We start from the raw sequence: 13754 nt of genomic DNA, 5'->3' as shown, positions 1-13754 counted from the left end.
AGTAAACTTTGACATGTATCCTTAGTTTTATAAATTCAATTTACTTTTTTCATCTGTTATTCTAAAACAAACCAGAAATCTGCCTCCATAAATATAGGCTTACTGCAAGATTTTACTTGTAAACAAGGATGCTGAAGATTACTTAGGGAGTATAGTAATTCAGATGATTGTTCTTAAAACGGAAATATGGATGATCGAATTAAATAAGACCCTACATTAATCTTTAAAGTCATAGGTCAAAGATCAAGGAAATTCATCTAAGGTACATATTCCAACTTTAAATATTACAAATTAAAAAACTCGATAGCCTTTTGTGATTTTAGATACACATTTCAGATATAATGTCGCTACCACTATGGTTTTAACTGTTAGTCAGTATATTTGATACAGGCCCGTAGCAACGGTTTCAAAACTGTTGGGGGAGGGGGCAACTTCCCAAAACTATCTGACAAGCCCCCCCCCCCCAGCTAATTTACTGTTCAAATCCTTGAATTTGCCAGTGCTCGGCCTTACAACATTACAAAATCAAAAAGTGGGGGGGGGGGGACCAGCATCTAAAGGAAAATTTACTAAAGGAAAATACTATACTCAGAAAAAAGTGGGGGGGGGGGGGGAAGCTCCCCCTGGCCCCCGCGTTCTACGGGCCTGTAATATGAAACTTAAAGGGGTCGTTCTATATAAGGTGTACAATATATTTTTGACGATAAATATTTATTTGTTTTTTGAAGGGGACGTGGGGAGGGGGCATTGATAAAAGTAAGAACCTGGTATGTTAAACACAAAGTTGTCAAATCAAAATGTTCACCTGTATTCTGTATCTCGTTCTGGATGACTTAAAATGCTTTGCGTATTTTGAAGCAGTTATACCCAAAAATCGAACGTTGATAATTTAGACTTTTAAAGAAACTACCTCAAGCCACCCACCTACTTGTTGGAATTAAACGAAATGTCGCTATGAATAGTTACTAATTTTAGATATTGGTCAAATAAAAGACGATAACAAGAGACACAATATTAATTTTCATTACTTCGAACTTATAGTATATCATTTCTGGCACACCATAAAATGAATTTTCCTCCTTTGGAATACACCGATAACTTTAGTACTTTGAAGGGCGCGAAGAGTCGCAGCTCAAAGGAGCCTTGCTTAATCTCGGGCTTACTGTCCTGTTGAAAATGCCAATAATTTGAAAGAAAACACAATCATAAAATATCCTCGATCCAACCATAAATTGCCAAGGTTATCTCTAATTGATTAAACAGGAAGATTTGTTCAGCCATAAACTGTGCCGCTCAATCAGGTCCAATAATGAGAATTATACTAAAATTATTCGAGTGTTTCTTCTCTCCGCCCAAACTATCCTAACGAGGAGCTGTCTATGATTGTAGTGAATTTACTTGACTGAAAAAGCTGGAGAACTTAAAACCGATGCATGCGACTGTTTCATTTCAATTCATTAAGAGGCATTTCAAAGTCAAATGACTCCAAGACCTGTGATTGAGATGCAAAGAAGCTTGGGAATTGTTCTGTAATTGTCGATTTTTCCTGCAGACGATTATTTTGATACAAAATATCATAATAACCCAGGAATTAAGCACGTATCGAATATTGTTCATAGCAATAGGATTTTTATTATAGTTGTTATTTATCACTTCACTGAAACCCGACTATTTATGTAAAACGCTCATATACTGTCAATACAAATTTAGTTATACTAGTATCTGTTTTTCCGTTCTAAGTCCATCTTTGGAGTCAGGCAAAATATCAAAGCCTTGATTACCAAAGAAGAATTGCAAAACGGAGGAAAAATTCAAGAAATAATTTAAGAGTCTTACAAATTCTTAAATATTTAAAAAATCGAAAAGTAAGTTATGCACGCATTAAAATAAAAATAGACATACATAATATATATATATATATATATATATATATATATATATATATATATATATATATATATATATATATATATATATATATATATATATATAATTAATAAAGAGATTAAACAAGCAACTTACATAATTCTCTTCAGCAGTTACAAACTACATGTATCCTGGCCGCACACGTACACACTCGAAAGAACAAAATGAGTAGACTTATTATTACCAGGGCTGTCAATATAAATGAAAAATCGAATTTTATGATGAACCGTTCTGCAGTATAATGCAGGGGTCATCAGAGACCATGTGTTGAGCCCAAACTGAAACGATTCCCTCAGCTGTGCTGCAGGATTGACTATAATGCACTTTTATAAACCGTCTTCTTTGTTCCCGCTTAAGTAAGGATTGACCGTTTTCTACTTAAGGAGAAATTAATAAAATTATTCCAGGCTTTTTAATATATTTTATTTAATTAAGATCATGGGTTTTTTTCGGATACATTTTGAAGTACTAAACACTCATTAAATTTCATTCTATATTTAATATGTTATGTCTTTAATTTGTGGGTACCAGGCTCTGCCTTTAATAAAAAACAAGAGGCCCAAGGGCCTTAACGGTCACCTGAGTATAATACAACAATTTAGAGAATCCATAGAGTATAAAATGAACTGAAAGGTGAAGCTTTGTTGCCCAAAAGCAAGAAAAATAGGGTGATCAGGTTCGACAAAATAATTAGTCTAGTGTTCATTAACAGTTCATAAATTAGGTTCTAATCTGTTCCCCATTCATCACTATCACCATACATTATATTAACAAACTATCAGTGCCTCTGTACTATTTTAATTCCTTGTTGAAATCTCTTACATTGGACTCTCTTGGTCTTTGATGAACATTGAATAAGACAAGTTATTTTTGTCTCATTTTTATTTATCTATTACTTACAAGTCTACCTGATCATTAAAACTATGAAAGTACTTTTTGTATTATACAATAAAAAATCTTGCAAAATTCACTTATTCTATTAACCTTTCAAGTACATTATTTACTGTGACTAATTATCAAAAGTAAATGGCAAAGGGGAATAACTCCCCTCAGTAGAATACAAATTAATAGAGCCCTGGCCAGGGCCAGAACACTTGACAAAATGGTCCAGATGTTCAAAAATATTTATTAAAATTTTACTCTTTTTGCCTCTGATATGCCCAGGTGCAGAGAAGATTTTCAAAGAAATAATGCAGTTTTTACTACAGATTCACTACATTATCAATAGAGCCCCCCAGCCCCCCCCCCCACACCCCCCACCTCCCATCCCCACCGAGAAACACCAGAGTCTCTCACCCTGGGACCAGAAGTTTATTCATCATACATGTAAGTAATCACTTTGTTTATCTGATTAACACTAAGGAGCAGACAGGATTATTTAACAGAATTAATGCATTTTCACTACATTATCAAGAGCCCCACCCTTACACCAGCACATCTGACCCAGGGGTCATGCAATTCACTACTCTGGAAGAAGTAATCATGCTCATCATAACTATACACTTAGCTTCTTTGCTTTTTAACCAGAAGCAGAAAAGAATATTTTCAGAGAAATTTTGCTTTTTCACTATATAATCAATAGAGCCCCCCCCCCCTTTTCACCAGAACCCTTGACCCTGGGGCCATGAAATTCACAATTTTGGAAGGGGCATACTTGCGTGTCATAACAATGTACTAATAGTTTGTTTAAATAATACCCAGGCGCAGAGAAGAAGATTTTTAAAGAAATAATTCACCTTCACTATAGGATATATATGGCCCCGCCCTAGCACCAGAACCCCTGTACCTGGGGCCATGAATTTCCTAATTTTGGAAGAAGCATCCTTGCTTATCATAACAGTGTACTTAATTTGTTTAAATAATACCCGGGAGTAGAGAAGATTTTTAAAGCATTAATGCATTTTCACTATATAATAAATAGAGCCCCACCCTAACACCAGAACCCCTGATCCAGGGTCCATGAAATTCACAATTTTGGAAAAGGCATCCTTGCTTATCATAACTATGTATTCAATTTGTTTAAATAATACCCAGGAGTAGAGAAGATTTTTAAAGCATTAATGCATTTTCACTATATGATTTATATAGCCCAGTCCTAGCACCAGAACTCTTGACCCTGGGGCCATGAATTTCACATTTTGGTAGAGTCACTCTTGCTTATCATAACTATGTATTCAATTTGTTTCAATAATACCCAGGAGTAGAGAAGAAGATTTTCAAAGGAATAATGCACTTTCACTATATGATTTATATAGCCCCGCCCTAACACCAGAACCCCTGAGCCTGGGGCTATGAATTTCACAATTTTGGTAGAGTCACTCTTGCTTATCATAACTATGTATTCTATTTGTTTAAATGATACCCAGGAGTAGAGAAGAAGATTTTCAAAGAAATAATGCACTTTCACTATATGATTTATATAGCCCCGCCCTAACACCAGAACCCCTGCTCCAGGGTCCATGAAATTCACAATTTTGGAAAAGGCATCCTTGCTTATCATAACTATGTATTCAATTTGTTTAAATAATACCCAGGAGTAGAGAAGATTTTTAAAGCATTAATGCATTTTCACTATATGATTTATATAGCCCAGTCCTAGCACCAGAACTCTTGACCCTGGGGCCATGAATTTCACATTTTGGTAGAGTCACTCTTGCTTATCATAACTATGTATTCAATTTGTTTCAATAATACCCAGGAGTAGAGAAGAAGATTTTCAAAGGAATAATGCACTTTCACTATATGATTTATATAGCCCCGCCCTAACACCAGAACCCCTGAGCCTGGGGCTATGAATTTCACAATTTTGGTAGAGTCACTCTTGCTTATCATAACTATGTATTCTATTTGTTTAAATGATACCCAGGAGTAGAGAAGAAGATTTTCAAAGAAATAATGCACTTTCACTATATGATTTATATAGCCCCGCCCTAACACCAGAACCCCTGACCCTGGGGCCATGAATTTCAAAATTTTGGTAGAGTCACTCTTGCTTATCATAACTATGTATTCTATTTGTTTACATGATACCCAAGAGTAGAGAAGAAGATTTTCAAAGAAATAATGCACTTTCACTATATGATTTATATAGCCCCGCCCTAACACCAGAACCCCTGACCCTGGGGCCATGAATTTCACAATTTTGGTAGAGGGCTCAATGCTTATTACAATCATGTCAACAGTTTGACTGCTTGATGTCCAGGAGTAAAGAAGAAGATTTTTAAAGATTGCATTATTTTTGATGGTTTTAGCCCACCCCTCAGGCCCCAGGGGGGCAGGGACCATGAAATTCACAATTTTTGTCCCCCTTCACCCATAGATGCTATATGCCAAAATTGGCTGAAATTGGTTGAGCGGTTTCAGAGAAGAAGCTGAAAATGTTTAAATGTTAACGCACGACGCATGTCGCACGACGGACGACGCACGACGACGGACAAAAACGGATAGCAATAGGTCACCTGAGTGACTCAGGTGACCTAAAAAAATGGAGAGGACTACCCGTGTGTAGAATTTCCAACTCCCCGTCGATATTTTTGCAAAATTCAAATCCAAGTCACAAATGAAGAATAGCGGTAATTTAGGTATTTCCTGGCTTCATGTATTTACGGAAGTAATTAAAGTCGAACACGTTGTATTATCATCAGAACATGCAATGACATGACGAGTAATTCCAAAAAAGACACTTTTCACAGTTTCAGCAAAAATTTTGACTCTTGTGTGCAAACATTATTGACAAGATCATACTCTTCAAAGATGTTTTAAGTAGCATGATAATCATTCATTTAGACTCCGAGTTTTGAATGAAACGACATACTTACGCTCTCAAAATCGTTCTAATTCATTCCGCACGCAGGGGACGACGGTGTGCAAAAGCGCAATGGTTTCAAGATCAAAAATCAAGTTTGACGATAAAAGATTGTAATAAATATTGGAATTATATACTACACGAGAATTGACGCTGAATTCTGATATCTGGTCGTGGTTTTCCATATTTCGTGGTGTTCTCACACTTTACATGAAACCTTCACGCCCGATACAAATGGCTGAAACATTTACAAGTCTATGTATTTCGTGTTCTCATCACATCTAATAAACTTGAACAAGCTTTCTATCTATTCAAGGCTTTTTTTACGTTCTGTAGTAATCTGTAGTGACAAGGGGAGAAAGTGGAAAATAGATTGTTTTTTCATTGCGTCTGAAGCAGGCTGATACTCTAGTTTTCCTTCCAAGAGTGAACATGTACTATTTTACTCTAAAATAAACTGTTGTTTTGCTGTCGAGTTCAAAATTTTGGATTAACCGCGTGGGAGTAACTACAAAATTTTGGTATTTATTCCCATCCAGTAAATTCAAAATTTAGAACATGACATCACTCTTATCAAACCGTTTCACAAGCTTATGAGAATCAATTTTTTCAGGTTTTCTTAATTTTCTTAATTATTCACTTATGCTTAAAGATCTTTATTCTATTGTATTCTATGTAGATGAGTTGAGTATAGTTCTTCAAAGACAGAAGACAAATTTCACTTATATACCTCTATATAGATCCAGTCCCTATGGACTCTGACGTTCATTAATTATACCAATTCTTGATTATATCACATATTACCGGTACATGCGGATTGTAGGATTGCATACACATGCACTCTTTTTCTATAAAATACTTTCAAGTACAAATGGGTTTATTGCAACGATAGCAACTATTTTCATACTTTCACTTGGAAGAATAAACTTGGTCATTGATTACCATCTTCCTTGGAAGACTGTACACAGAGTTAAAGTATTTTACAGTCTCCGGACTGTTCACTTCCTCTCTTCTGTGATTGGTAGAAAATGCATGATGTGAAAACTTTCAACTATTTCATTGGTTGAAATGTTGTCCTAGGCAAGGTAGATAGTTTTCGGGTGATCTGATTTTCGTATGACTAACAATTTTTCAAGATTTTCAATCTTTAAAAAAAAATCGACAAAACGAACAAAAAAAAAATTGCAGTAAGTGAAACTGACACTTTCACCTTTTAGTGGCTTTTACAATAACTATTATTAAGTTTTCATGTTTTCATTATTATTAAGTTTTCATTATATTTTCATGGTTAAAAGAATGTTCCTATTTGCATACAAACATTGAAATTTAAGTTTATTGTTTTTTTCCATCGTTTATATGGTAGGGCTAATGTCTCAGTGTAAAAAAGCTGTTCAAGATGTACAGAGCCCAGAACTGCATTACTCAAGAATACATAGGTGTATGTCAGTTTACTGTTTAAGGTTATTGCTAAAGACCAAGCTTTTTTAAAAAGCTATATTTGTTTTGTTAAATGATTCTTAATACTAGTAGTTAGTGAGTTCCCAATGAGCAACAAAATTGTTTGATTTTCAACCTCCGTACACACAAGAGCTTCACTAGAAGGAACAATCTCCCCAATCGCATCTTCTCGGGTCTTTCCGGCAAGTTCGGAAGCTTTGTGAGAAAGTTGCGATTGCAATCTCCCTTGTATCTGCTCGTCGAGTGGAAAAGTCGAATTCAACCATGAAATGGTATGTGCTAATCCCGCACAGAGATTTTGATTGGCTAAAAATCTGTTTATAAAATTACATCGGATAAACATCGTAATGTTTTCAGGGAAAATCAGACGTAAACAAGTTCTATTTACTCATGCAATATTTAAACACTGGAATTGAATTTTTAAACCCACTCATTTTTTAATTTTGTTCTCTGTGCGGGATTAGCACATACCATTTCATGGTTGAATTCGACTTTTCCACTCGACGAGCAGAGTTTTGACGCTGTTTACGGAGACTAAAGAAAATAAAGACAAGCATGCCATATATGGTTGTGTAGATAAATTATCGTAGAAAACATAGGTATAAAAAGTTTGTCAGTGTATTTCCTCTGAAAGTGTAATTAAATGCGATTCTGGGGGAAGGGGGTACTCCGTGTCATTCGGAGTTAGATACCTTGTGTTATTATTATACTATGGATTAAAAATTTATTACCGAAACAAGTGCCTGTGATGTCTACACCTCTATACTATAAAATCAACAAGGCCTGCAACGTAATTAGATGGGGAGCGCCTATATGCTCTGCAATATGGACTCACGTCAAGATGAATAAAATATTATTCCAGAGAGCCATTCCAGTTTAAGTTATAATTCAAGATGTACTGAGTAAAAATCTACCTACTAACCACTAAAACTAAAGACAATATCAAACTTTAATAAATTGAAACAAGCGCACTATACTGTCTTTTATTAATTTTCAATCTAAAGTTGAAAATGACTACATGACAAATTGTAATTTGTCATGTAGTCATTTTCAACTTTAGATTGAAAATTAATAAAAGACATTTGTCACATTGAAAAACTGTAAGTTTTTCTCCATGACAAATGTCTTTTATTTAAATTTTCAATCTAAAGTTGAAAACGACTACATGACAATAAATTGTGCTAATCGTAGTATTAACCACGCCAATGTTTGAATCGATGGTATTTAGAGAGTGAGAAGGAAGCGTACTGAAGACTTTGAAAATATTTAAATAGACGACTTTATAGCTCATTTTCATCCATAAAAAAAGAAAGACAGAAATCGCATAAATTCTGGTCCCGGATGTACAACAGGATGCAGAAAGTTCCCGGATGGTAACAGATTGGGATTACAGGGAGTTCAAGGACGAATTCATGAACAGAGTAACATATTTATCCCCACAAGCAAAAGAGCATAGGTCACCATACGGATTTATATGACAAGAAAGCAGTCGGTAAGCCTTTGATCATCTGTTAACTCTTTATTGGTTACAGATGTGTTTTGTGGTCAAACGTCTATGTACAAATTTCACTCTTATAGCCTTTATACAGTTTGGTAGCTGACATAAATCGTACAGGAAAGGAGATAACCCTTTTGAATGAAAACAATGTTTTATATCATCTAAAATTCTGTTGGTTATATTTTTTTCCAAGTATTAACGTGATTAATAAACAGATATTCAAAACTCGAAGACAAAATATGAGACTTAATTCATGTTACATTTCATGGGCTTATAAACAGAATTAATGGTATGTGCAAATACATATTTTCTCCTAAATTTATAGGACAAGATTTCGTTTATACAACTGTTTTGTATAACAGCTAATCCCTATGTGTAAATATTTACACATGGCTATATACATCGTTCGATGATTGATTTATCAGTTTCGAATAACAAGCAATAAAAATCGGATAAAGCACTTCAATCTCTTCTCAAAATATCAACAAATTTTCCGTCTTCTTCACTTATCAAATCAAGAATAATGTTATCTTCCCCACAAAAACAGCCCAGAATTTGTAGACTTTAAAATCTAAGAATACACAGTTTGTAGTGTTTTTGCACTATTTGTCAGATTAGATTGGAACGAGTGTTCTCTACTCCTACTACTCGTAAAGTCTTACACAGAAAACAACAGAAGAAAACAAACAAGTGAGGTTTCTTTGATCTCCACAGTTTTCGACTGCTAATCTGCGTTGCCTCTGATTGCTAAGATAGCACTCGTGTTGGTTCCAAGAAGGTGGTCGTAGAATGAGTAAGCCAAAAAAAAAAGGATTTCCGGAAAAGTAATACTAAAATAAGTGTCGGACGAATTCCTAATCAAAAATAGATATAAAAATATAAAATCTATTTTTATTTTATTCCACGCTTTGATTTAAGACAGTCGTGTAATTTTCAGAGATATTGGGATGAAATACTCTCGAGGAAAAAATGGTTATCTACACAGCATCAAGTGTTTTTAGTAGTAAATTGTCGAACAGACATTGGAGAATGTTCTTAAGATTTTTATGAATGATGCCAAGCCAAATGGTAAATAAGTTTGACCATACGGGCCAGAATGGCATTCACTTTGAATGCATGCGTAACTACAACAATTGAAAATACATTAAACTGGCGTCAGAACTCTTTGGTTTGTTAATTTTTCTCTCATACAATTCTCAAAAGGATTAAAAGGATAAGTCGTCTGATATTTACAAACTTTAGGCTGAATCACCCCCAGAAACTTTACCAGCATAAATGAAACTTAAAAAAAACATGGTTAACAAATATTCAATAGCCTTGTACTTGGTATATATGAATTAGCGCATATCGAAGAAATCTGGTAAACAGTGTAAATATACTGGATATTATGCAACTGCAGAACTCTCAATGGTAAAAGATGGCTGTTCAGAAACGGCATCTGTTAAAGCTTACAGAAAATAAGTAGTGAAAATAGTTTAAGTCTTGTTGAAAAGCGTTCTCAGGTGTGTCGTAAAACAATTTATGAATTTATGATAACCAAAAAAAGAACCTTTTCGGATGTTCTGAACGGAAAGCACTGAATTCTAAAACACATCTTTCATAATAAAATAGTACATTTGAACTATAAAACTTAATTTTTAAGAATGACAAAAATGTGCACTTTTATTTTCTTAATCTCCATTGATTAAGTTAGATCGGATTAACCTCCCACCAGAATGAACTTTTACCACTATGAGATCTTACAATGATCTTAGCCAAAATCTTCAAAATATTCATTTATACTCACCTAGTTTCATGCATACGTCCTTGGGGTAGGGTGCTTGGAACACTTTAAGGTGGGGGTTAAAACAAATCACAGGTGATAAGGGTTGGAATGGCGAGGAAAACATGACTGGCTTCAGAGGTGGCGTCAAATGGCGGCAGCCAGCAGTCGTGGTCCATTACATACGGGTGTAATAACCTGTACAAAATATGAGTTAATTACAAATAATATTAATAATGCATACAACTTAATGACCCAGATAAACATTCTTTATTATGATAATACGTTTATTTGTAATTGTTGGACGTTAAATTGCACACCAGCCATGTTTGTCCGATAGCAATCCCAAGATCAAAACTGGTTCATAATAGATATGCAGGATTATATGTATATAATGTAATATTTCTCTTGCATCAAACAAGTCTTCAAAGTTTGTATATAAATATAAGGATTGTGAAATTCATCAAATTTTTAAATCTTCATAGAGCAAATTGCATTAGACCTAAAGGATTTCACTGTTTGTGACGTGCTGACGCTTTGCTTGTCGAGAAGTTTAAATACTACGTCACATTGTTATCACATCAAAGGAAGTAACCGAGATCGCTTCTCTCCCACGCTAAAGTCGGTCAACTGCAATACACATCGCCGACGTATAACGGGTTTATAAATGGGGACAGACGGTCCATCCGTCCTTTTATCGAATATTTCCTTCACAAATCTTAAACAATTGAAAACAGAGCAGTATGCTTTTTTAGAGTCCATAATAATTGAAGTGATGCCATTGTATATATGCCACATAAAATGTTGTGCCTGATGAAGCTGAATGTTTCCGTATCAGTCTTGGTCATGGATTGTAGTAGTTTGTTTCAAATCACTGTTGAAAATAATGATTTTTCTTTGAAAAAAAATAAATTCCGTGTGTGCATTAAACCATGAACTGAAGGACTTTAGAACTGAGTACATAGATCTACATGTATACAACAAACAACCTTATCATGCGCGAATCTAGAGGGGGCGGAGGTGGTCCGGAACCCCCCCCCCCCCCCCCCGGACTTTGCAGAGTTCATAGTACTAAATAATTATGAAGGCAAAACTATGGAAAAAGTATCCAAATTCACAGAAAACTCCAAACTGTATTTGTACAGTAAAATAAAACACAATCTTAATATGGAAGAATATCTTATGCTTGAAAATAGTTTCAGAATAGACAATTACTAATTAAGTTTCGAACAAGTGACCACTGCCTACTGATTGAAACTGGTAGACATAAGAAAATACCTCGACAACAAAGATTATGCACTTCATGTAATGCTATTGATGATGAATTTCATTTCTTTTTACAATGTAATTTGAATATACAAGCAAGGAATATACTTTTTAAAACCATGTTAGATAATTGTTCCTCATTCTATCTCAAATCACCCATACAGAAACTTGAATATATACTTAGCCCAACTATTTAAGTTATACCGGCTGTTTTCACTTTTATAAAACAATCATTAGAATTAAGAAATAAAAGGTCCACATCGGTGTAACATATAAGGAGTAAATTACTTAAATGCGCCTATTGTATATATACACTCATTGTTCTTTGTTTGTTTTTTCTTATTATGAACTGTATTGCTTGACCCATATGGGTGTATTATGCAATAAAGAATTAAATTTATATATAAACCAAATAAAAAGCGGATCTGTGTTAAGTTGGTATGAAAAGATACAAACACTAGAAGTCAACGACTACCTCCCCCCCCCCCCCCCCCCCACACACACACACACACAAAATAGATTTTTCAAGTTTGGGCGAGTTTACGTTACGAATACTTCTGCCGAGAAGGTAATTCGTACTCATAATTGTCAATAATTATGTCAAAATGCGAAATTATTTGTACATATCTTTGCTAAGAAAAGAAAAACGCATGTGTAATAGCTTTTTTTCTTCTCTCTCCTTCCCTCTCTAAGAAAACCTTTCAGTGGCTGCATACAGTCATGTATTTTACTCTATTGTATCATTATTGTGTGACAAATAAATATATGATCTAGTATTTTCATTTATTTTGATATTATGACGAGATGCTTTAGCCTTCGGTCTACATGTCATATACACGAATCAAAAATGAAATCTCTGGGAAAATCGTTTTTTTTTGGGGGGGGGGGGGGGGGGTTGGCACTCTTATTTCTTTTATTATATAAATTATAAATCAGTTAATCAGTAGGCAAAGTTTAAGCCCATTCTCATTGCTCATACACGACAGACTGCCGCAGGTTTTTTTGCATGAGAAGGGTTTCTTTAACAATACTGTGCATTACGTAAAAAGAGACACATTTTCGCAATCCTTTATAAAACTGAGAAAGCAGGAAGTACATGTATACTCATAACAAGGAACACAATACGTACTGAGTACTGCGTACGCAGAGATTTTGCAAAGATCCTCCATTGTGTGTTTGTTGGGGGGGGGGGGGGGTAGAAAGGAAACAGGTGCGATTTCAGCAACTGTGGGACAACTTTATCACATATTAATAGTGTTTAATAATTATGCGATGCAATTTGTTTTCTTAGATCTCATGCGTGTTTTCTTACTTTATATGCTTGAATTAATTAATACAACGTTTAGAGAATATGACATCTTAAATATTTATCACCAATTCGTACTGGAAATGGAGTATTTATCTTGTTTTAACTCAAGCAAATTATAAAAACGAATTGATATTATTCCACATCTTTGATGTGTTACATACGGCATAGACTCGAGTAATTGGCGACAAAAAGTGGGGGGAGCTCTCACTTCAATCCCATTCGTTTTTATCCCTTCAAGTATGTTAACGGGCACATAATATAAGAAACCCCTCCGGGCCACTTTTTTTTATGGAACTCTAAATGGCAGTTTTCTTTAGCCCCCCCCCCCCTTTCACAATTTTTTTTTTCACTGTTATTTTTTTATGTATTGAAATTTTCATTCGGAGACCTGTTTCACAAAAGCCCCCTCCCCAACTTTTCTTTACAGTCCAATCTAAGCTCTTCAATGTTATTGTGCCTAAAAAGTGACGAATATGAGAAAAGAAACCCATTCTCCGCCAAATATATACACATGTACATCTTGAGGGAGAGGGCGTAATATTTTTAGAACTTGTGCCCAATCCCTTTGTAATTAGAAATTACAATAAATATGTTCAAACCAAACCATGGGGCTGGCAAGAGTCAAATTATTTATTTTCATATCATCATACATGTACCAGTCAAGGACAGATTATTTATTTTCTTCTTTTCTTCTACTCTGAAATAAGGTTGACAAGCAAAAGAAAAAAGG

General features: G+C 34.7%; 2 protein-coding genes across 3 annotated transcripts in view; both read right to left on the bottom strand.

Annotated features, from left to right (window-relative positions):
* The window catches only part of LOC133206389 (E3 ubiquitin-protein ligase TRAF7-like), a 324928-nt gene that overhangs the window by 242661 nt on the left and 68513 nt on the right, over nt 1-13754 (bottom strand). The window lies entirely within an intron of this gene.
* The window catches only part of LOC133205801 (small conductance calcium-activated potassium channel protein-like), a 29261-nt gene that overhangs the window by 8637 nt on the left and 6870 nt on the right, over nt 1-13754 (bottom strand). For both annotated transcript variants that reach the window (XM_061341681.1, XM_061341680.1), the window contains exon 2: nt 10474-10647. The gene's annotated coding sequence lies outside the window, so the exon portion shown is untranslated. The remainder of the gene's footprint in view (nt 1-10473; nt 10648-13754) is intronic.

This window comes from Saccostrea echinata, unplaced genomic scaffold (assembly GCF_033153115.1).
Source record: "Saccostrea echinata isolate AGI-Se365-2 ecotype Australia unplaced genomic scaffold, CSIRO_AGI_Sech_v1 ptg000054l, whole genome shotgun sequence".
NCBI classification, from domain to species: Eukaryota; Metazoa; Mollusca; class Bivalvia; order Ostreida; family Ostreidae; genus Saccostrea; species Saccostrea echinata.
The sequence above is the reverse complement of the archived record's forward strand: the minus strand, read 5'-3'. Positions and strand labels throughout refer to the sequence as shown.